This window comes from Pinus tabuliformis, chromosome 1_2, assembly GCF_031772625.1.
Source record: "Pinus tabuliformis cultivar Carrire ecotype Pingquan chromosome 1_2, CPIR1, whole genome shotgun sequence".
In the NCBI taxonomy this organism is placed as follows: domain Eukaryota; kingdom Viridiplantae; phylum Streptophyta; class Pinopsida; order Pinales; family Pinaceae; genus Pinus; species Pinus tabuliformis.
The window spans coordinates 10,712,339-10,734,022 of NC_142298.1; positions in this window are offsets into that span (position 1 = coordinate 10,712,339).

The window sequence follows — 21,684 nt, forward strand, 5'->3', positions numbered from 1 at the left end:
TAGTGGCATGCTTACGTTTTGGGGATGGTGCTGTCAACCCCCCATCTATCATTGCAATTAGCTCTTCCCAGCTGCTCTGTTGTTGGGTGAGGCTATGACTGACAATTAACTGAATTAACCCATGATGACTACCAACTGAATCTACATGTTGTGCCTTTTTTAAGCTCTGTGCAACGTCATGAAGTAACGAATTGTAGCTTTGCAGGTGATGTAGATTTGCATGGTCCTTGCTAATTCTGCCCAGGCCTCTCATAGCGTTGTTGGCAGAACTCCCTTTCCTTTAATTGCCAAGCTATGGCCTTCGTCCTGGAAGATTTCTATAATCTTCTATAATCTCTCCTTTTTTAACGTCCATACAGGTCCAGTGGTTGGTAGTCCCGAGACTTCTGTGATTATGTCATCGGTGACTGTTATCTGTCTCCCCCTCACTGTGGAGTAATCCTCCTGCAAATTCTGCAGGAATTCAATTGCCACTGTCTCGTTAGACTCCTGCAAATGGTTGAGATAAGTCAGCCACCCTGCTCTTGCCAGGATTCCCCGGGCAGCAGCGGAGACTGTCAACACTTGCGGTTCCCTCCGGAACGCTCTTCCTCCCATGGTTTCACTGTGAATTCTCAATGGAACAGCAGCTGTTCGTGCTGTTGAAACACAGAAAGGGTAATAGACGCAAGACTTGTTTAAAAAAAACATGGTATACAACAGAAATGGCTTATGAACAGCTATTCGTGTGACAAAAATAAAAATAGCATGCCGTTAAGCTATGCCATACCCTAGTACACAACTTTCCCGAATAGTGAGCTGACACGTAATCCAGGGAATAATGAGGTTAACCTCCCCCCCCGCAATGTGATAGGCTGTCCCAGCCATCAAATAAAGGAGCAACGCCCGTTCTGAAACATAGTCATAAAGGAACAACGTATAAAAATATAGCATGTTTAGAAAAACAACAAATTACCGAAATCGAGGCGTAGAGTTGGATCGCGTATTACGTAAGAGGCTGCTGTGATATGATGCGAGGCTGAGAGGAGAGGACATCTGTTGTACTTTCTAAATCTCCTGCGGTCATTGTCAATTACTCTGCCATGATTGGTGATAATATATTTGCATGCACTATATAATTCGGGAAATGATCTATGATTAATTACTAAGGTGTAAGAAACAGAAGGGTGTTAATAACTCACCTATTGGTGTAAATAATGTGACTTCGATACCATTAACAGTGCTCTGCTGCCGACAGGTGTCCATAACCTTGGCAGAGTTGTTTATTTCACCCATGGAACCATGATCCATTGTGTATACTTTAGGGAATGTAATGTCAAAATGTAGGCCATCATGCTGGCTTGGTAACCAGTTGACCATAATGCCATTCACGAGGAAGGAGCGAAAAGTGGGCAGGCCATCTCGTGATGAGACCTCCTGTTCCAAGGGTTGTTTATTTGATATACCTTTTGGACCATATCCTTGGTGTGGTGGCCATAGTGGGAATGCCACTTTGCTTTCGTCCTCATGATCATGGTAGGCTGGCTCTTGATGAGACCCCCTATCCTGCATTTGACAACTTATAAGTCATGTTTACTTTTTTCTTTCTTTTTCACAAAATACCTTCCCTTTTTTATACACAAGGGGTGGTTCAACACTCCTTAAGAGTAGGAATGGTGGAAGAAGTCTTAACATCTCAATAGGAAGATATAAACCCTTTGCTCTTATTCCTAAATAATAATCAAAGAGGATGAAAAAAAGGGGTCGTCATGATGAAGATGAACAATCATAGCAGAATTAGTAGAACAATGACAGCAGAAGATGATAAATAAGTGTGTCCTTCCTTTTGTCCTCTTACCAATGCAGAGCCTTATAAAGATAGTGATTTATGATTAGCTGATTTCAATATGTTGAGGTTTTGTATCCATTGCATAAATGCATAGTCGTATTCTAACAGACTTGAAAGAACAGGAGCAATAAGCATCCTTAGTTTAGATCGGCAAAAGGGACAAGCTGCTTCATAAGGAGAGGAAAAGCATGCAAGTGGTGTTTCTTTTGGAGAAAGGGCCAACAAGAGACCTCAAATAGGAGAAAATGCAAATGTCGTTCCTTTGAAAAAGGAACATCAGAACATTCCAATGCCGTTACTTTGAAAAAGGAACAGAAAAATAAAAAATATGCTGTTCTTTTGGAAAAGGAACAACAAACACAAGGAAATGCCGTTCCTTTTGAAAAAGGAACAATAGAAATAAAAAATGTTGTTCCTTTGAAAAAGGAACAACGAAAATCGAACATGTTGTTCCTTTGGAAAAGGAACATCACAAAATCAAGAATGCTGTTCCTTTGGAAAAGGAACAGCAAAACACACACAAAAAAAGAAAAAGATCCTATTTACAACAAGATGACGGCCGATCTAACGGAATTTTCTCTTTTTGAAAAAGGAACATCCGGAAGAAGAGGAACAACAAAACATTAATTCAAAAATATGTAGAAAAAATGATTCAAAAGAAAAGAAGAACTTATGTACAAATTGTAAAAAGAAATGAATTCCTTAATGAATTATAGGTGAGGAAGACTTCTCTTCCTCCCCCAGAATCTCCATATCAGAGTCTCGGCGTAGCTGCTGGCAAAAGGACTCCCGAGTGAGTGGTTTGCGATAGAGGCGAACTCGGTGGCCATTTGCCTTGAAGGCATATCCAGAACCATCAATAGTGATTAGAGTAAGGGTCCCATTGTCATGTACCTTCTAGATTTCGTATGGTCCCGACCAACGAATCTGTAGTTTCCCAGGGAAATCCTGAAACCTGGAGTCGTACAATAGAGCCCAGCCTCCCTCGTGGAAGACTTTGTTTTTAATGAGAGCATCATGCCATTTAGCTCACTGCTGTTGGATCAGGGCAGTATTTTGAAGTGCAGAGAGCCTAATTTCATCCATCTCATTGATCTGCTGCAATCGATTAATCCGTGCCTCGCTTAAATCTAAGCCAACTTCTTGTGCTGTCCGTAATGTTTGGATTTTGAATTCTATAGGGAAAATGGGTTGTTTTCCAAACACTAATTGATAAGGTGAGTAACCAGTGGTGCTTCTCAATGTTGTTCTGTAAGCCCAGAGTGCTTCAGGTAGTCTGGCAGTCCAATCACGTCTATGGGATGCAATGGTTTTTGTTAAAATTGCTTCTATTATTTTATTGCTGCTTTCTACCTGTCCATTCACCTGTGGGTGGTATGGAGTAGTGATTTTATGCTGGATGTGATAATTGTTGAGTGTTGCAGCTAATCTGTTCCCAGCAAACTGTGGTCCACCGTCTGTAATTATTTCTCTTGGAAGGCCATAACGTACAAATAGATGGAACAGGAACTGTATGACAGAGTCCTCTATAGCTCTAGGCAATGCTTCTGCTTCAATCCACTTGGTGACATATTCTGTTGCCACCAAAATATATGTTTTCTGGTTTGATGATGGGTTGATAGGTCCAACGAAATCAAGAGCCCATCGCTCGAATGGTTCAATGACTAACTGTGGTTTCAGAGGCATCTCATCAGATTGACCAGGATGTCTTGCTCGCTGGCAGCTGTCACAGGCTTGGACAAATTTCTTTGCATCTTTGAAAATCGTGGGCCAGTAATACCCTGTCTGTAGCACCTTATGTCCAGTTCTGCGCTCAGCGAAATGTCCACCACATGGTCCATCATAACAGGCTTTTAAAATGTCAAAGATTTCATCTTCTCGAACGCATCTCCTGATATACATGTCTTCCCTTGTGTGAAACAAATAGCCCCCGATCCACGAGAATCGAGCACTCTTCTTAACAATCTTCTTCTGCTCATTAGGGGTTAGGTGTTTTGGTAATTTAACTACTGTGAGGTAATTGGCAACATCAGCATACCAGGGTGTTTGTACAGCAACAACAAACAGATGCTCATCCAGAAATTAATCTTCAAGTGCTGCTACATCGATTGGCTTTGGCATTCTTGAGAGAAAATCGGCTACATGGTTTTCTTTGCCAGGTCGATCCTTGATTGTGATATCAAATTCCTGCAATAGAATCAGCCATCTAGTTATTCTGCCATTTGTGACGGGCTTATTTGCTAAATATTTTATGGCAGAATGATCTGTATACAAGATAACAAGATATCCAGTAATGTAATGTCTAAACTTATTGACAGCATGTATTACAACTAGGAATTCTTTTTTAGTAACAGTGTAATTTAATTCAGCAGGGGATAAATTTTTGTTGATGTAATAAATAGCATATGGTTTTTTATCCTCTTCCTGCCCAAGGACTGCTCCAATGGCTGTGTCTGAGGCATCAGATGATATCTGGAATGGCAAATCCCAATTTGGTCCTCGAAGGACTGGGGTTGTGGATACGAGCTTCTTCAGATCCTTGAAAGCACATTCACATTTTTCTGTGCAAAGAAAATCAACGTTACCAGTTAGTGCATATAGAGGTGCAGCAATGTGCGAATAATGTTCTATAAATTGCCTATGATAACCAGAAAATCCAAGAAAACTATGTACCTCTGTTTGAGTAGTAGGAGTGGGAATAAGCAAAAGTATTTGGATTTTGGCTGGGTCTACCTGAATGCCAGTTGCTGAAACATAGTGTCCTAGGATAAGTCCTTCAGTCATCATCATATAACATTTTTTGTGGCTTAAGCAAACCCTGGTAGCAATGCAGCACTGTAGGACTTTTTCTAGGGTGTCCAATGCTGGATCAAAATCATCTCCATATGGTGTAAAGTCATCCATGTATACTTCAAGTCCATCATTGATTAAATTTGCAAAAATACTAAGGATAGCCCTTTGGAATGTGGCAGGAGCATTACATAAGCCAAAAGGTAGAACTCGATAGGCAAATGTTCTCCAAGGACAAGTAAAAGTAGTTTTGTCTTGGTCTTCAGGGGCAATCTGAATCTGATTGTATCCACTGAAGCCATCCAGGAAAGAAAAGAATTTCTTTCCTGTTAAAGTATCTAAGACTTGGTCTATGAATGGGAGAGGGAAGTGGTCTTTTTGTGTTGCTTTATTTAGCTCCCTGTAATCCACACAGATTCTCCATTTCCCATTCTTTTTTGGTACCACCACAAGTGGAGAGACCCATTTACTATCAGAGATAGGATAAATAAAATTGACATCTAAAAGTTTTTGAAGTTCATCTTTTACAACATCTTTTAGATGAGGATTAAGTCTCCTTTGAGGTTGACGAACAGGTCTGGCATCCTTTTCTATATAAATGTGGTGTGTACATAATTGGGGGTAAATTCCTTTCATATTAGGGTAATGCCATGCAAATGCTTCTTTGTATTTTGTTAGCAACTGGATGAGCTTCATTTCTTGTTCAGGTGTGAGGTTGGCATTAATATTTAAGGTTTTTCCCGGTTCAATTTGCACAATTTTACTATTTGCAACAGAAGTAACAGGTATTGTGTGATCATGTGTATCTTTCAGAGGATCTTATTCTAATTCATTATCAAATGTTGCTTCTATCATGTGACACTGTGTGCAAGATCTAGTTTGACTAATAAAATTATTGATGGCATCATCTTCTGTTTGGTCTTTAAAATCAAGTGCCTCTTGTATAGTTAATGGAGATCTAATGTTATCAGTAAGGTATGATACAGGGTGCTTATTAGTTTTGATTATTGTGACACTTGGCTGCACTGGAGGATATAGAACTAAATTCTTGATATTTGGTCCTTTGGTTATGGTCATATTTCCTTGCCGGCAGCCAATGTAAGCATCGGCAATAGCAAGCCAAGGTCTACCTAAAATCAGCGGGTGTCCATCAAGTCGGGCTTTGGGATTTATTATCAGGAAATCGGTTGGATATTCCAAGGAACCAACAGAGACCATGACATCATGTAGAGTACCATCCGCCCTAACCACAGATCGGTTAGCTAATTCTAGCAAGGTAGAGGTGGGTTCTACCGATGTAATGCCCAGCTTTTGGCAAGTAGTGGTTGTTAAGATATTAATTGCAGCTCCTAGATCAACTAAGGCATTAGATAGGGTCTGACCATAAATTTGAACAGTTACAATTGGATTTCCTGGGTCTTCATATTTAATGGGTGTTTCTTTCCCTGATAGTAAGTCAGATAAAGTGCCGACTACTTGGACTCTTGGATTATTTGTTATATTCCTCCTTGGTTTCTTTATACACAATTCTTTGATAGTTTTTGCGTATATGGGGATGTCTTGAATGGCTTGGAGGAATGGAATTTTTATGTACAGGTTTTGTAATTCTCCCAGAATGTCAAAGTTAGGATATTGTATAGGTCGAGGTATGACTAATCGTTCTAGGAACGAAGGAGAGGATGTGGTTGCTTGATTATGAGTTTGCTGTTTATTCACATCCTGTTGTTGTGACAGATGTTCTCTGGGTAACTGGTCTTCAATCTGAATTGTCTTATCTCCCTCGGTTTCAATAATACGCCCCGATCTTAACTGAAGATCATCGCACTCCCTTAGATCAACTCCTATTTCTGGTGTTTCTATAATTTGGAGAGATTGGACCGGTCTGCTATTTGGATTGGGGTTGGGTTGGGCTGGGAGTTGTGGTCTCAGATTAGACTGGGGATTCTGTTGTAAGGCTGGCAGTGTAGGCTGAGGGAGTGGAATAGTTCCTACTGGCTGATGCATCGGTCTCTGCGAGTTTGTCTGCCAGGCTAAACTTTGTGAAGTAGGGGGAGTCCATTGTGGAGAATATGGGTTACCTTGCCAATATGGTGGAGTATAAGGGAAATTCGGCCAACCAGATTGGCTTGCCTGATTCAGCCACATGTTTGAAGAAGGAAACGACTGTGGTGACCAGTTTGGAAATGGAGGTTGGGATTGACTTTGCCACATGTTATATTGTTGAGCATTATATTGTGGAGGCTGAAAAGAAGAAGTTGGGTCTGAAAACATACCAGATTGTCTCGGCTGCCACTGACGGCGCTGGTTGATCAAATACACTGATTCTGGTTCTTCTTCTACTTCTTTATATACCGCCTTCAATCTAGGAAGTGAGGGGCAGCTCTCCGTAAGGTGATCCTTTGTACAGATGGCGCATGTTTGGACTGTATCGAGTGGACACTCTTTGTGACTATGCTTTTTCCTACATCGGGGGCAGAAAATCGCCAAATTCTGTTCTACCTCCATTTGCTTCTGTTTAGCCTACATAATATCAAGTTGTGTAGTTAGTGTCCCCAGAATATCAGTTTTAAAATTTTCCAATAAATTTCCAATTTCTACCCGTGTTACTCCTTCTGTTGAAATTTTATTATCTCTTACAAACCGATCATGTTCTGCCGGTTTTACTCTTGTGCTGCCTCTCGAGCTCCTGATACATAAATCAATAATGTCAGCAAAATTCTCTTGATAAATATCCCCTTTTCCCATGATGTTTAATGTTTCGATCCATTGTTCCTTCATGCCCCTTATCAATGCAGTTTTTAACACATTATCAGGTAAAGGTAGTGATGCATAAGGAGATCTTTGTAGATTGTACTGGAAACGTTCCACATACTCCTCTAATGTTTCATTCGGTCTAGCTGTCATCTGGAATATTTCGTCCTTTAGTTCTCTAGACCTGCAATAATCCTGATATTTTTTTAGGAAAGATTCTTTCGTTTGATCCCAGTTATTCATAACCCTGCCACCTAATCCCATAAACCATATTAAAGCAGCGCCTTTTAATGTAGAGGGAAATAGTTTCAGTTTCTGGGGGTCAGTGGTGTAATCATATCCCCTGCACAACACATCAAATTCAAATAAAAATGCATCCGGGTCTTCCGATGTGAGACTGTGAAATGTAGGGATATGTTGAAGAGGGATTGCTTTCTTAGGCGCATTTGCTACAGAATCCACTATATGGTATTGTATTGTAGAGGTTTGAGTGTTTGGCTGATTTTGAGCCATAGGGTCGAATATATGCCAATAACCTTCTAGGATATCTAGGAGGGTATTCCTAGGTTGAGAGGGAATGGATTTGACAAGAATAGTTTTAATAGCACTTCCTCTATCTGGGATAATGAGAATGCCTGATGTCTGAGGAGATTGGGTTCCTTCAACAATGATTTTTGCAGCACTCCCCTTGTCTGGGCTATTTAATCGCTGATTTGTTCCAATAGGAGATCTTGGTTCCTCGGTCTCACCTGTTTCTCCTTCTCCTTCACAAAGATTGCTAAAATTCCCTTCCTGCAATAGTTCTGGAGTAGAATTTTCAATCTCCTGAAAGTCCTGCTCTTCAGTTTGACTATGCACCTCAGCAAAGGCTACAGATGGTGATCCCGTGGCCTAAAGGGAACTAGTAGGTTGTTTAGAAATGATTTTCCTGGGTCCTACTAATGGCTGAGATTCTGTTTTCTTGTAGATTTCGTCTATGAAGGTCGTTCGGCCAAGGGTCACCGATCCCTTAGCTTTTTCTGGCTTGGGTGGAGGTTTGGTATTTTTTTCTGGTTTTTTCTTCTTAGTCATGCACTCAAATGAACTACTAAATTCTATTCAAAAAAAGCAACAACAAATCTGTTAGGAAAGTAGACAGAGGAGCAGGGCTTTTACATGCTCCGTACGTAGGTTGTTACATTCTGTTTTTAAAATCCAACTCTTCCCTAGCAACTTCGTACACTACTCTGAAAAATATGACAAATGGCTACATTCTTTCCCCGGCAACGGCCCGAAAATGTAGAGCTATAAAAGGGGTCTCTTTCACCTCTAATTACCTCACATTAATATGTCAATCCGGGAGCGTTTTGTTATTTCAAAGAGTGTCTCAGTCTAAGGCTATCATTTGCCAGAGTAATGCTAGTAGTACAGTGTTCAGAAATACAAGAGTAAATGGATGCTTGTCTACAACTAAGCTACTCCAAAAGAGTAAATCACACACTCAGAAGACTAGGCAGTTTATCAGTCAAGGGTTTGGTAGCGATAACCCATCCCTTTGGAAACTAATGGAAAAAGAAATTAGAGAACAGACCGTGGATCTGGGAGCCAGACAGTAGATGCCAAGGCTCACTACAGACTTAGATCGTCTCCCGCACCAAAATAAAAAACACCAGCAAATGGAACGACAGATAAGAAAATGGAACAACAAATAAGAAATCGAACAACAAGTCTGTAATGGAACAACAATTCTTAAATGGAACAGCAGCTATGAAATAGAATCAGAAATTAAGTCTCGCGAGCAGTAGCAAACTTAATCTACCAAATCAAATGCATTAATCATAATCAAACAACAATCTTTCACTCTTAAGGCAGATCGAACAAAACACACCAATGGAATAGCATTGATTACTGATAAGTTATAGAACATCACTTGAAAGCCATATACGCACACAGCACGCTTAAAGAGTAATTTGATCCAAATATCAATCTTAGTTAGAGGGAATATGACTGCATTTCAAGATAGAACAGCATCGTTCATCAACTCAACAATCGTAAAGAACATAACTCCAAAGATAAATTCTGCAACGTGAATGAACAAATGCACAACACAAAAGCTCTGTAATGAGATAGTAACAATATTCTGTTAAGACTAGTAATACTCAATCAACTCTGAAAAGAACAGTAATATGGTGTAGAGTCAATACAATAGTTCGTTCTGTGGAAATCCTAATGAATTAAACATAATAGAGCATGTGATGTAAACTTATAAAGCATATCAGATTACCAAATAACGACGATAAGCAAACCACGCATAAATCAAGTCATAATAATACAGGAGCAAGTGTCCTCCAGGGCCGGGCCCTTAGCCTCCACGGGTACACCGCTTTAGGTTAATCCAGACTCAAAGATGAAGTAATCACCAAGTTTGTATTAATGCATGAAGTAAGATTACAGTAAACCAATTCTTATCGATACTCGATGATCAAAGTTGTAATCTTAACAGAAATTACATAAAAGCATAATCATGTCTAACTCTCCCTGAGCTAACAATGCTGTCCCTTTTATAAGGGTGACGATGGAGATGTCTAAGTATAAAAATAGATAAAGCAGTGATCCCTCAGGATCAAGGATCCTGAGGGATTCGCCAAACCGTTAATCCTTAATCATCTCTTTTCCCCCTGCACCGAGCTGGTGTCTTCACCTCCTTTTCAGGGCCGATTTGTTTTGATCTGCTTAGCCTTGTTTGCATTCGGTTTCCCGTCAAAGGGACAGCGGTTACCTCGTCCTTGTCCTTTCCTTTGGAACAACAACTCCTCGTTTTCGCCCCTTCTTGCATGAGGAAATGACAATTGTCAGCATTTTAGTCTTGCATATTAATCTCACATGTTTTGTTATAATTCCTTATCTTTTTCCAAGTTCATGATGCAAAAAGGTTTGCAAGTTCTACTAAAAAGTTACTGAAATGATCATCAAAAACATACCTTTTTAGTACTCCACAGAGATGTGTAGAGGTTCCATCATCCTCCATTTCATTTAGTTTCATCGAGAGTTTTGGTATATATATATACTCTTGTGTTTGTGAATTTATCTGTAAACTGCCATGGATATTCCACTAGAAATTTTGTCACAACAAGCCTCATAAAAAATTACTCAAATCCAAAATTTATACCATGAGGGTTAATTTTTCCTTATATTTATGGATTTATTAATTTTATATTTTTTCTAATGCATACAAAATAAAATGTTTTATAAAATAGAGAAAAAATATAATAATCACTTAGAAAACATAATACAACCAAGATATGACCTATGAAACCCTTTCGAAAGAAAGCCTAGTTGGAAGGTGAGGTTGTTTTGCTCTCTATTCCTTTGAATTTAAATGGTGCAAATACAAAGGAATGAGACATGTGGCCAACAAGATGTTACAAAACATAAAACCTCTTTGTATTTCCGTCTCTCTTTCAACTCTTAGCTACTCTTCTTTACTATGGAATAAAATGTTATGGAATAGAATCAAAGCCCTTTTCTTCCTACTAGGCCCAATTATAACATAGTTCGATAGCTAGATAAGGATTAGTTTTTACTTATTCAAAAATCAATATGATATAAAAAATCAATCTTCTATATTATTATTCATAATGGTCATGTGGCTAGCCCCTTTCTCATAAGTATTGGGGCTTACGTGGCATCCTCTCAAATCATGGTGGACAAACAAGGAAGGTCATCTTGTGGGTGGCATAAATTTTGCATATAGACTCTTTTTGAGGTCATTATTGAGCTGATGGAAAGGTATATAAGCATAGAATAGTGTTAGGGTTTTGGTACAATTGGGGGTTTCAAACCAAAAAACCTCATTAGATTCGCTAAACTTAAACACTGATTTTCCAAAATGGGACCTATAGGTAAAAATGGTCCTATGAGTTGATTCTGTCATTTCTCCACTTTGAAAGTAGCAATATGGATGACAATGAAAACAATGGTCTAATCCATATCAAAAATGGCAAGAAGAGTGTTATGCATTACAAAAATAAACTAAATAAACGTAATGTTTTAGAAGATGGGGTATGAACACAAGGATGGGACTACTATGTATAAAAATGAAGGCATCCTTACACTTACAATGATCCTTTTTTGTTGTTCCAATCACCATATAACCATTCCACAGTATATGGATTCAAACTTAGTATTGTGAAAGTAGTTAATAACCTCCAATAATCAACATAAAGCCATAAAAATATGCAATGCATTGGTTATGGTGGTAAACACTATGAAAGAAAGATGCTTTTACTCTACCTATTGCATGGATGTGTTGGGAATGTGAATATTCTCGTAATTAATTAATTGTTGGGTTGAAGAACAAAGTGTTTTATATCTTGACTAAATCTTGAATAGATATCTCTTGAATGTAAATATATGGTTAATGTTGGAACAAAAAAACTATAGAGTGTTTTGTTCTTCATTACTTTTGTAATGTTCTAGCACCTCAAGCAAGCAACCCAAATAGTGTGAGCATTGAAACTTGATTAGGAAATAGAGATCTTCTTTTAGATATTGAATCCGTATGGAATAATCATAGTCTCAAATGGTTTATAAATTGTAGGGATTACATTTTATTCCAAAGTAATAGTTTGTGGATAATGAGATGGATGGGCCATAGGTCCACCATCTATGAATCATTTGGCATCATAGCCCAAGTTTAAAAGATTTGAACTTGTATGGTAAAATTCCATTATGGATATAAAGACAAACGATGGCCATTGTTGCAAGGTCCAGAGTGGAGTAGAAAACCAAGAATGGTAGGGACCTCTCATGGAGAACATGGTTACGAGGACATGTAAATTTTAGCTAGCTGGTGTAGACCATTGTTGCATTGGAAATGATGGTAATGCAACTACTAGTAATGAAGGGCATTGAAATACATTTACCAGGGTTTGATCATAAAGAACACAAGTCTAACCTAGAAGATTACAAAGGCATGAAGTTTGGAAGCCTAGAAATTGCTAAATTTTTTCCTTAACTTCTAGTATTCCTTTTGAAAGTTTAAAAAATATGAATGTGTGATGATCAAGTTAAATTTATAACATTGAATATATAACTTAAACAATTTGAAGTTTATTTTTTCCTTTATGAAATCAAATAAATATAAGAGATTTCATTTTCTTGTTTGAAGATTATTGGATATGCTCTATTATGGTGGGAGAACTATGTGTATGAATTGAGGATAGGTGTATATCCCATGTTTACACAATGGGATGATTTTAAGACAATTTTAAACTTAAAAAATTTCTATTTAATAGGCCGCAAAGAGGAGCATCTCATGAAATGATAATACCTTTTACAAGAATAGGGACAATGTGCATACTATTAGGCTTCTAATATTGGAAGCAACATAAATCCCAAGAAAAGACTAGAAAGACAAGAGACCTTAAGATTGTAGCCATAGCCTAAAAATGAATGGATCCTAATAGGATTTTCAAACATCATAATGTAAAACAATACATGTATGAGAAGTGTTAGAAACTTCATCTGAAATTGTGTCTTAAGTGGCACAATTTTAAGAAAGGACAAAATGTAGCTACCATGGAAAAACTTATAGTGGTTGAAAGCACCTCTGATGTGGATGAAACCATCACACTACATTGAAAAAATAAATGGAAAGTGGAGACATGAATCCTTTTTCGAAAATAAAATCTCAAGCGAAAGATTGAAATGTAAATGCTATGTTTGACAATAGTTCTTAGTATAAAATAATTCTTTGATCCTTAGTAGATGAGTGTTAAACCCTGGATATTGATTTATTACATTTATATTATTATATTAGTATTTTTGTTTAGGCACAATAATTGTAATTGCACCCTTTGTCTCTTTTTTTTTTTTTTTTGTAAATCAGCAGTTTTATATTAATTCATAAAATACATAAGATACAAAATGGTCTGCACGCACAGACAAAGACAAAACTTCATCGCATGCTCAAAATGTCTATGACCAATTGAAACATCATCTACTGACCCTGAGGCTAACCATGCAGAGCTACCTAAATAGGAGCTTGAAACAACAAAACTGTTCATCACTCTGGGTGACTGGACAGTAGTACCAAAAGGGAAGATGGAGGACCAGGAGGACCTCTACAGTTACAAGAAACCAGTATCGTAAGGGCCAGGAACAAAACATATGAAAACTAGAAGAGAGATCAGAAACATAGAAGCCATTATAGCTTTAAGATTACGTAATCTTTATTGGGAACACTCAGGCCGACCGTTGCAGTCATTTTCTCAGGCTGCAGATTCCTCTGAGGAGTGGTGCACTTCCCTTGACTAGTGTCGGTCACCTCCTCTGTGACCTCCACCATGGCCGTGGAACCCTGACGCATGGAGTGCCTGAGGAGACTGATGAGGACACTCAGTTTCTGCGAGAGGACTCCGACTTCCTGAGTCAGGGCACTGAGATTGAATTCCATGGCATCAAGCCTAGCCAAATGCTCTGTCGAAACGAGAGAGATGGCCTGGTGAGCTTTTTTGATGTCTTCGGCCTGCATGCTGAGCACCTTGGCTAGCATGGTTTTCATCCTCCACATTTCTCCCTGGGTTCGAACAAATTGAGTTGCTCTAGTAGTTGCAGTGCCTGGATCATAAAGCCATTCCACTTCCTTCTCCAGATCTTGCGCTTCCAAATGTTCTTCCTCCTCTGTTACCACTGCTTCGAGCTCTTCGATTTTGCACTTTTATTTTTGGGTAGTTCGGGTTTCATAGGCCTTCCGGGCCTTCTAAAGGTCCCAGTTAGCCAAAACATTCCTACTTCATTCACGCACCATAATGCTATTGCAGGTCGCGAACACCCTGAAAATCCTAACAGCGCTGTGGTTTCTATGTTGCAAGTCATGAGAGAGTTGTGTTCCGATCTTCTGGTGGGAAGCTTTAGATATAGTAGAGGGTTGGCTCGAAATCTCCCACTTCGCCGTCAGATAGGCACTGATCCTGCCATAATAACTGCTATTACGAATTCCCAATTCCTGTTCATGATACATATCCAGAGTCTTAACTCTTCCACGCTTGAGCCTATTTGTTGAATGCCATGTGTCCTCCCTTGTGATTTGATGACGGCGCTGATCATATTTTTTTTGGTTATCCACCTCATTCGATGCACCTTGTCCTTGTGGATGATTTCCCACTCTTCCTCATGTCCTTCATGGGTCTTTCGCTTGATGTTCCTACGATTGGCTATCTTCATTCGCTAATAAGGCGTGATCCTTCGTACCCCTGCACCACTTCTTCCGTTAACTAATGTTTTGTTTGAAGATAAGTGAACACTTATTCTAAAGTTCGGTGCATGTGACATCATGCCAATAGGTGTCTGGGTAGGTGAAGTGATGATTGATCCTGTAGCTAGCCAGACAATCAGTCACTGCGTTTTCCTTTACTCTCACTGCTTGCAGGATGATTCTATCAAGGCATGAGAGGTGCTCTGCTATGACCTCTGTGACCTTGGCCAGCCTCCAATGCTTCATTACCTTACTCGGTTTCACCCCCAACTGCATTCTCCTTGCTGCATTGATAGCCAAAAGAGAATCCCCTTCCACCACTGTGGCTCCTGTTTTTAGGCGAATTAGAATTCTTAACCCTTGCTCTAAAGCTGCAAATTCCATTTCATTGTTGGTTCCTTCACCCAACGATTGACTAAAAATATGTTGTATTTCCCCTTTGTTATCTCGTAGAACACCTCCTATACCTGCAGGCCTAGGATTTCCAAGAGAAGCCCGGTCAAAGTTGAGTTTGTGAAAGCCTGTCGGTGGCGGAGACCAGGTATTCACGGAGGGGCCTTGTTTTTGTCGTGGATCTAAAGAGACAGTGATGGATCCTATCTCTATTCCAAATGCCTTCAGAATTTGTAAGTCAGAGACTGAGAAATCCTTGTTCTGTTCTACTTTCCCTCTGGTGAGAACCGTTTCTCTCATGTTTTGCAGAATTGTGCCTTTAATAAATTCTTTGGTTTTAGTCTCATTTTGAAACACTCTTCTATTTCTTTCTTTCCAAACCATCCACACTATAAACCCAGGGATAAGTTTCCATAATGTATTGACTGTTTAGGTTTTGGAAAAATTACTTCTCCAATTCCCTATACTTTCTTGAATTGAGTTTCGTTCCCTGACCATTCTTTTTAATATGGCTTCCATCCAATTCCATAAGCTTTTTGTCCATTCACAAGTATTGAGGAGGTGATTCATGGTTTCCTCCTCAATTTCACACAGGGGGCAACATGAGGGACCTATGAACCCTTTTTTCCATAGGTTCTCCCAGGTTACCGTTCTTTGGTGCATCAATAGCCACAGGAAAGTTTTAATCTTCAGCCACAGCTGAGCATCCCAAACTTTACTATATCAATTAACTTTTTCCTTATGTTCATTTTATTCTATATAAACTCTTGCTTATTTGAGTGAGAAATTTCCCCCCTTGAGCTTGCCCCAACGCAGTTGATCAACATCCCGTGCATTTGTTATATTTATTTTGTCTAGCTTTGTCTACAATGCTCTTATACTGTTATCTTCCTCTTCCGGCTGTTCTGTGTCATTGAATATCCACTGTTTCAATGCTTGTTTATTACGTTAGGTTTCCAGTAATGGTTTACTATTGTCCTCCCTGGCTGCCGATTTCTTCTTTGAATGGTTAAGAATTCAGGGATTTCTAGCTTGGGTAATTACTGCCAAGCATCTTCCTAGAACAGGGCATTCTGTCCATCTCAGACTTCCCAAAAGCTCTGTTCCTGAATTATGTTCCGATTAGTTCTGGAAAAGCTCCAAATTGGAGATCCATCAGGGGTTTCTTGCATCCTGATCAAATTCTGCAGGCTGTAGTTGTTAGCATACTTTGCTTTCCAATGTTTGGCCCAGGGTAAATTCAGTTACTTTAGCCACCTCCACCATAACTTGGCACCACAGGCTCGGTTGACGGTGAAGGGGTCCTGAAGATTTAGCCCACCCAAATTTTTGGGTTTGCAAATCTTATCCCATGTCATTAGAGACACTTTTGTTTCTTGAATTACCTGAATAAGAAGCGTTTTCTGGATGAGTCTGATTTTCTGAAGAACACCTTTAGGTGCCGGGAGAATAGAGAGCATGTAATGCAGAATAGCCTGGAGGACGGATTTGGTGAGGACTAGGCTACTTACAAAGTTGAGGGTTCTGTGTGTCTAATGATGACATTTTTTCTCTAGGTTGGCAATAATTCTTTCCCAATGCATTTTTTGCCAAGGTTTATCAGTAAACGAAATGTCGAGGTTCCTTGAAGGGAGGTTGCATCTCTTGAAACCTAGGATGGTAGAAAGATTCTTCTGGACTGCTAGGTGCGATTTAAAAAAGAAAATGGAAGATTCAGATAGATTAAGTTCCATACCTGAGGCCAGACTAAAGTGATTGAGAATATTTTTGAAACCAAGAGCTTCTTTGAAAGAGGGCGAGCCATGCAACATTGTGTCATCGACGAACTGTTGATGTGTTGTTGTAGGGCTTGAGGGCAAGGGTTGGAGTCCCTAAATAATTCCATCCTATTTTTCTCTTCTAATTAACCGGCTAAGACCTTCCATTAGAATAACAAACAGAAAGGGGGATAGGGGGTCCCCTTGACGTAAACCTCGGGAGGGTGTAAACTGGGCTGTGGGAGCTCCGTTAACCAGGATGGAAAATCTGGTAGACTTAACCAAGGCTAGGATCCATATTATCCATTGTTTCACAAAGCCAAAGGCATCTAAAATAGCCTCCAAATAGTTCCAGTTGACTTTATCATAAGCCTTTGATAGGTCCAACTGCATTAGCATGCCTGCTTTTTTCTGAGTTCGGAGAGTATGAATCATCTCTTGAGCTAGCAAGATGTTTTCCATAATCTGTCTCCCTTCTACATAGCTTGATTGTTCTTTTGAATGATACCTGGAAGAATTGGTTTTAGTCTGTTGGCTATGACTTTAGAAATAATCTTGTACAAAACATGGCACAATGCAATTGGCCGAAACTTGCTATGACTTTGAAATAATCTTGTACAAAACATTGCACAATGCAATTGGCCAAAACTTCGATGGAGTGTTAGATTCCTCCTCCTTTGGAATAAGGGTAATGAACGTAGAGTTGAGGGATTTTAGGATGGAAGAGGAACACCAGGAATCCTCCACCACTTCCCAAATCTTTGTCTTGATTATTTCCCAACAGGCTTTGTAAAATTCGATGGTGAAGCCATCTGGCCTAGTGCCTTACCCTTTGGCATATCTTTCACAGCTTCTTCCACTTCTTCCAAGGTGATGTCTCGATTTAAAGCCTTGTTTTGATCCTCTGTGATGAGCTTGGGGATAGAAGTCAAAAGGTCCTTAATAGCTTCTTCTTTGTCAATATCCGGTTCCCGCGCAATCTCGCTGAAGTGATTTATGAGAAGGCTCAAGATTTCATGATGAGTTTGTACCAAGGTGCCCTGATCATACTTTATTCTCAATATTTTATTTAGCAGATCTGTGAGAAAATTTAGTGTTCTTTTCACCTTCCTTAAGCCATTTAATCCTAGATTTTTTCTTCCAAAGCATTTCCTCCTGTTGACATCTAATCTCCCAGTCCTACATGAGTTTTTGTTTTGTATTCATGGTTTCTTGGTCAATATTTCCTTGGATCCATTCCTTGTGAATTTGTTCCATTTTCTCCTCCAGATTCTTTTTTTCTTTAAATATGTTGCCAAAGACTTCTTGATTCCAAGATTTTAGTTTGGCTTTGATGTGTTTAAGTTTAGCTTGTAGAATGAACATTTTAGTTCCTCTTATGCCTAACAGTTCATTCCACCATTGTTCTATCTTCGAAATGAACTCAGGATGACTGAGCCAAAACTTTTCAAATCTAAAGGGCTTGTTCCTAGGGGTACCTTGGATAGCTACATTCATTATTATGGGCCAGTGGTCTGACCCTCCACTTGGTAGTATGTTCGACTCCACAGTGATCCCTTCCAGAAGAATGGTTTCTGTTACTAAGAACTTGTCCAGTCTAGAGGCGATTTGCCTATCACCCCCTCTTTTTTTGTTCCAAGTGAAAGCTCCACTCTTGGGGAAGATGTCTAGTAGCTTGGCTGATTTAATAAAATCCTTGAAGGCTTCAGTGTCCCTGTTGAGCATTCTGATACCTCCTCTTTTTTCCGTGGGTGAAGTGATCATATTAAAATAACCTTTGAAGATAGCTTTTGCTTGAGGATATCTCTGCTGCAAGTTGGATAGAGCTCTAAGCCATAACAATTTGGCATCTAGTTTCTGAGGGCCATATACATTTGTGCATAGATAGGTGGCTGGATTCCATACTATTTGGACTTCTATTTATATATGAGATCTGGCAGCTTCAGAGGAAATAAGCTGGATAACCTATGGATTCCAAAGAATGGCCATGCCCCCCTCCCATCCACTGCTAGCTGTTTCTAGGTAGTCCATTCGTTTACCTAGTTTTTTACTGATGTTAACCATTGTTTTGCTAGAGCATTTAGTTTCTTGCAAAAACACTATGTTTGGTTGTTCCTTTTGGACTTTTTTCTTTAATAGATGTTGTTTTTTTAGGCTATTTATCCCTCTAGCATTCCATGAAAGTACTTTCATAATTAACAAGGTTTAGGAGGTTAGTGTGAACGCCTCAAGGGCTTTCATCTTACCTGAATTTAGGAGCATTTGTCTTAGTTCTTGTAATGCCTCATTGTTAGTCCTTCTTCCTTGTTTTTTTCCAGTACTTTGAGTTGGTGGTGGTTTGATGCAGTCCCTGCGATCTTACCCCTAGCCCTTTTGTTGTTTCCAAGCTCTTCCTCTGCAACTCTAGTTCTACTTATTGTCTTGCTATGAATAAGTTGTTGATTCTGTTTACCTCCTCTTCCGATATGTGTTCCATGCCTTTCTTTTTCCAATTTTGTACCATGCTTGGTAGATCCATACCTTCTTGCTCAAGCATGTTGCCTAGTTCCATATCCTCGAGCCCTATTTCGCTGGTTATCATCTCTGAATCTTCTTCTAATCCTTTTGTTGGTCCCTGAGCTTGTGGGATGTCTGTCGATGGCTTAGAAATAGGTTCTTTCATTCCTGGTGTGGTTGTGGGCTGGCTTTCTCTCAATGACTCACTCTCTGGATTGTTGTCCTCTGAATCCGTGTCTGATTCTAACACCTCAAAAGCATTGCTTGTGTTTCTGAGGGAGGTGCTTGCTTTATTTTGTCATTTTTTATTTGCTCTCTGTCTAGCATTAGGTCGAACAAAGGCCTCCTTATTCTTATCTCCTCTGTTCTCCTTGGGTTTCTCCATCATTCTGTTCAATGGGCATTCTCTGATCAAATGTCCATGCTCATGAAATTTCCTGCAGTGGAATGGGATTTTCTCATAGTCTATGGCTTGAAAATACACTTCATCTTTGTATTCAAACCATAGGCCCTCATGAAGTGCTCCCGAAACATCCATTTCTACACACAGTCTAGCACAGGAGGTATATCTTTTCTGTAATGTCACTTCTGAAGCTTTGATGAAGGTGCCTAACTTGTTGCCCATCTGTTCTAGTGCTACATGTCCCCAATAGTCAATTGGTAGAGAGAATAAGTGAATCCAGACTGGTATTTGTTTGAAGGTTTCCTATTCTGGTGCGAGTTGGGTTTCCATGGTCTCATGTAAAGACCTGCTGAGGCAAAGAAATATGGTCCTCCATCAAATATTCGATCCTTGTCTTCCAGATTGGAAAAAACCACTGTAAAGAACCCTTTGGCTCCTAAGTGGAGTCTTACATCCCCTTTGGGTTTCCATTGTTGCTTTATCCACATGCACAGGGCTCGTTCTGTTGGCCAGAAACCCATGAACCTACAGATCACTGCATGTTCTACCATGTGGTCATGGTACGCCTGTAGTTCCGGGTCAGAAATTATTACCCGTAGGGTATTAGTAGCTTTGGGCTTGCACGGTCCCTGGGTTTCTTTCTTCTTGGCTACCATCGTTGTTCCTTCTTGTCCTACCTTTGCTTGGTTTAGATCCTCCTTCTCTTTTGATTGTTCATCTTCAGGCTCATTTTCTTGCGAAACCGTTCCTCCTTCTTTGTTCGCTGTATAGTTGCTTGTAATGATTTCTTTTTGTTTCTGGGTATCTTTGCCCTCCTTGTTTCGCTTTCCTTTGTTGGTCAAATCTTCCTTGCCTAACTTCTTAGAACCTAATGTTTGCACTCCGTCTAGTGAATTTTTATCCTTGTGCATCATTACCTATTTGTATGATGAGGTCTTGATGGACCCCGCATTTTTCATCTGTAGGGTCAGAACCTGCCCTCTTCTGCGAAGCTCTACCACTCTAGTGCTGTCCTCCTCCAGAGTTGGTACTAAGGCTGCAGTTGAACAGGTCTCTGTTAAACCCTAGCTGCCATTTGCTCAGTAATCTCCCTGCACTCAGCTCCCTTGAAGGATCTGCACTTGGAAAAAATAAGCTTGTACCCTTTGTCTCTTATGTATACTAGGGAGGCCTAGTTTTAGAAACCATCTCATCTCGTAGATTTATTATATTATAGAAGGAGCCTTCCCATTGAAGAGACTTATAATTTATTCTTCTATCCAACTCTCAAGGCATGGATTTACTTGTATTTCTATTTTTAGGATATTTTATTGTTTATTACCTAACATTTGGTATAAGGCATACAATCCTAGAGCTTTTATCCTTTAAATGGGTCACCTTGGAAATTTCACTATAATGTTTTGTTTTAGGAATTTTTTGAAAATAACCTTTTCAGAGCTTGAGAATACATATTGAAGTAATTATAGTAAAACATTTGGGTGTTTCTTCACTGCATTTTCAACTTTATAGCATGTGAAATTTACGGTTTTTACCTAGTACTACAACTATTCTAAAAAATGTGTCTTTGGTAAAACAATTGCAAATTGTTTTCTAGGATATATAATATAATGAAATTTTTAGGATATAATGGAGACATAACATGAACCATTTTGGTAAGAAAAATTATATTTTTATTCTCTATATTTTAAATTGATAGGTTATGGAAGTTAGGATTTTTTTACTAGTAATAGAACTAGTCTCAAACAAGTGGTACATGGAAAATTAGACATATTTGATTATAGAACTAGTCTCAAACAAGTGTTATGTGAAAAAATAGACATATTTGATTATATAAATATCTAGTTTGATTACTATTAGTTTCATTATAAAGGGGATGGACCATAGTGTTTATATCCAAATTTCATATTCACATTAGAAAAATTGGACATGTGGTAATCCATACAAGTTCACTCTTAGATAGGGCCAAGAATCGACAAGTTTTGAGAAAGTTGATATAGGATTCACTTGGCGAATCAAATTTTGGTCAAAC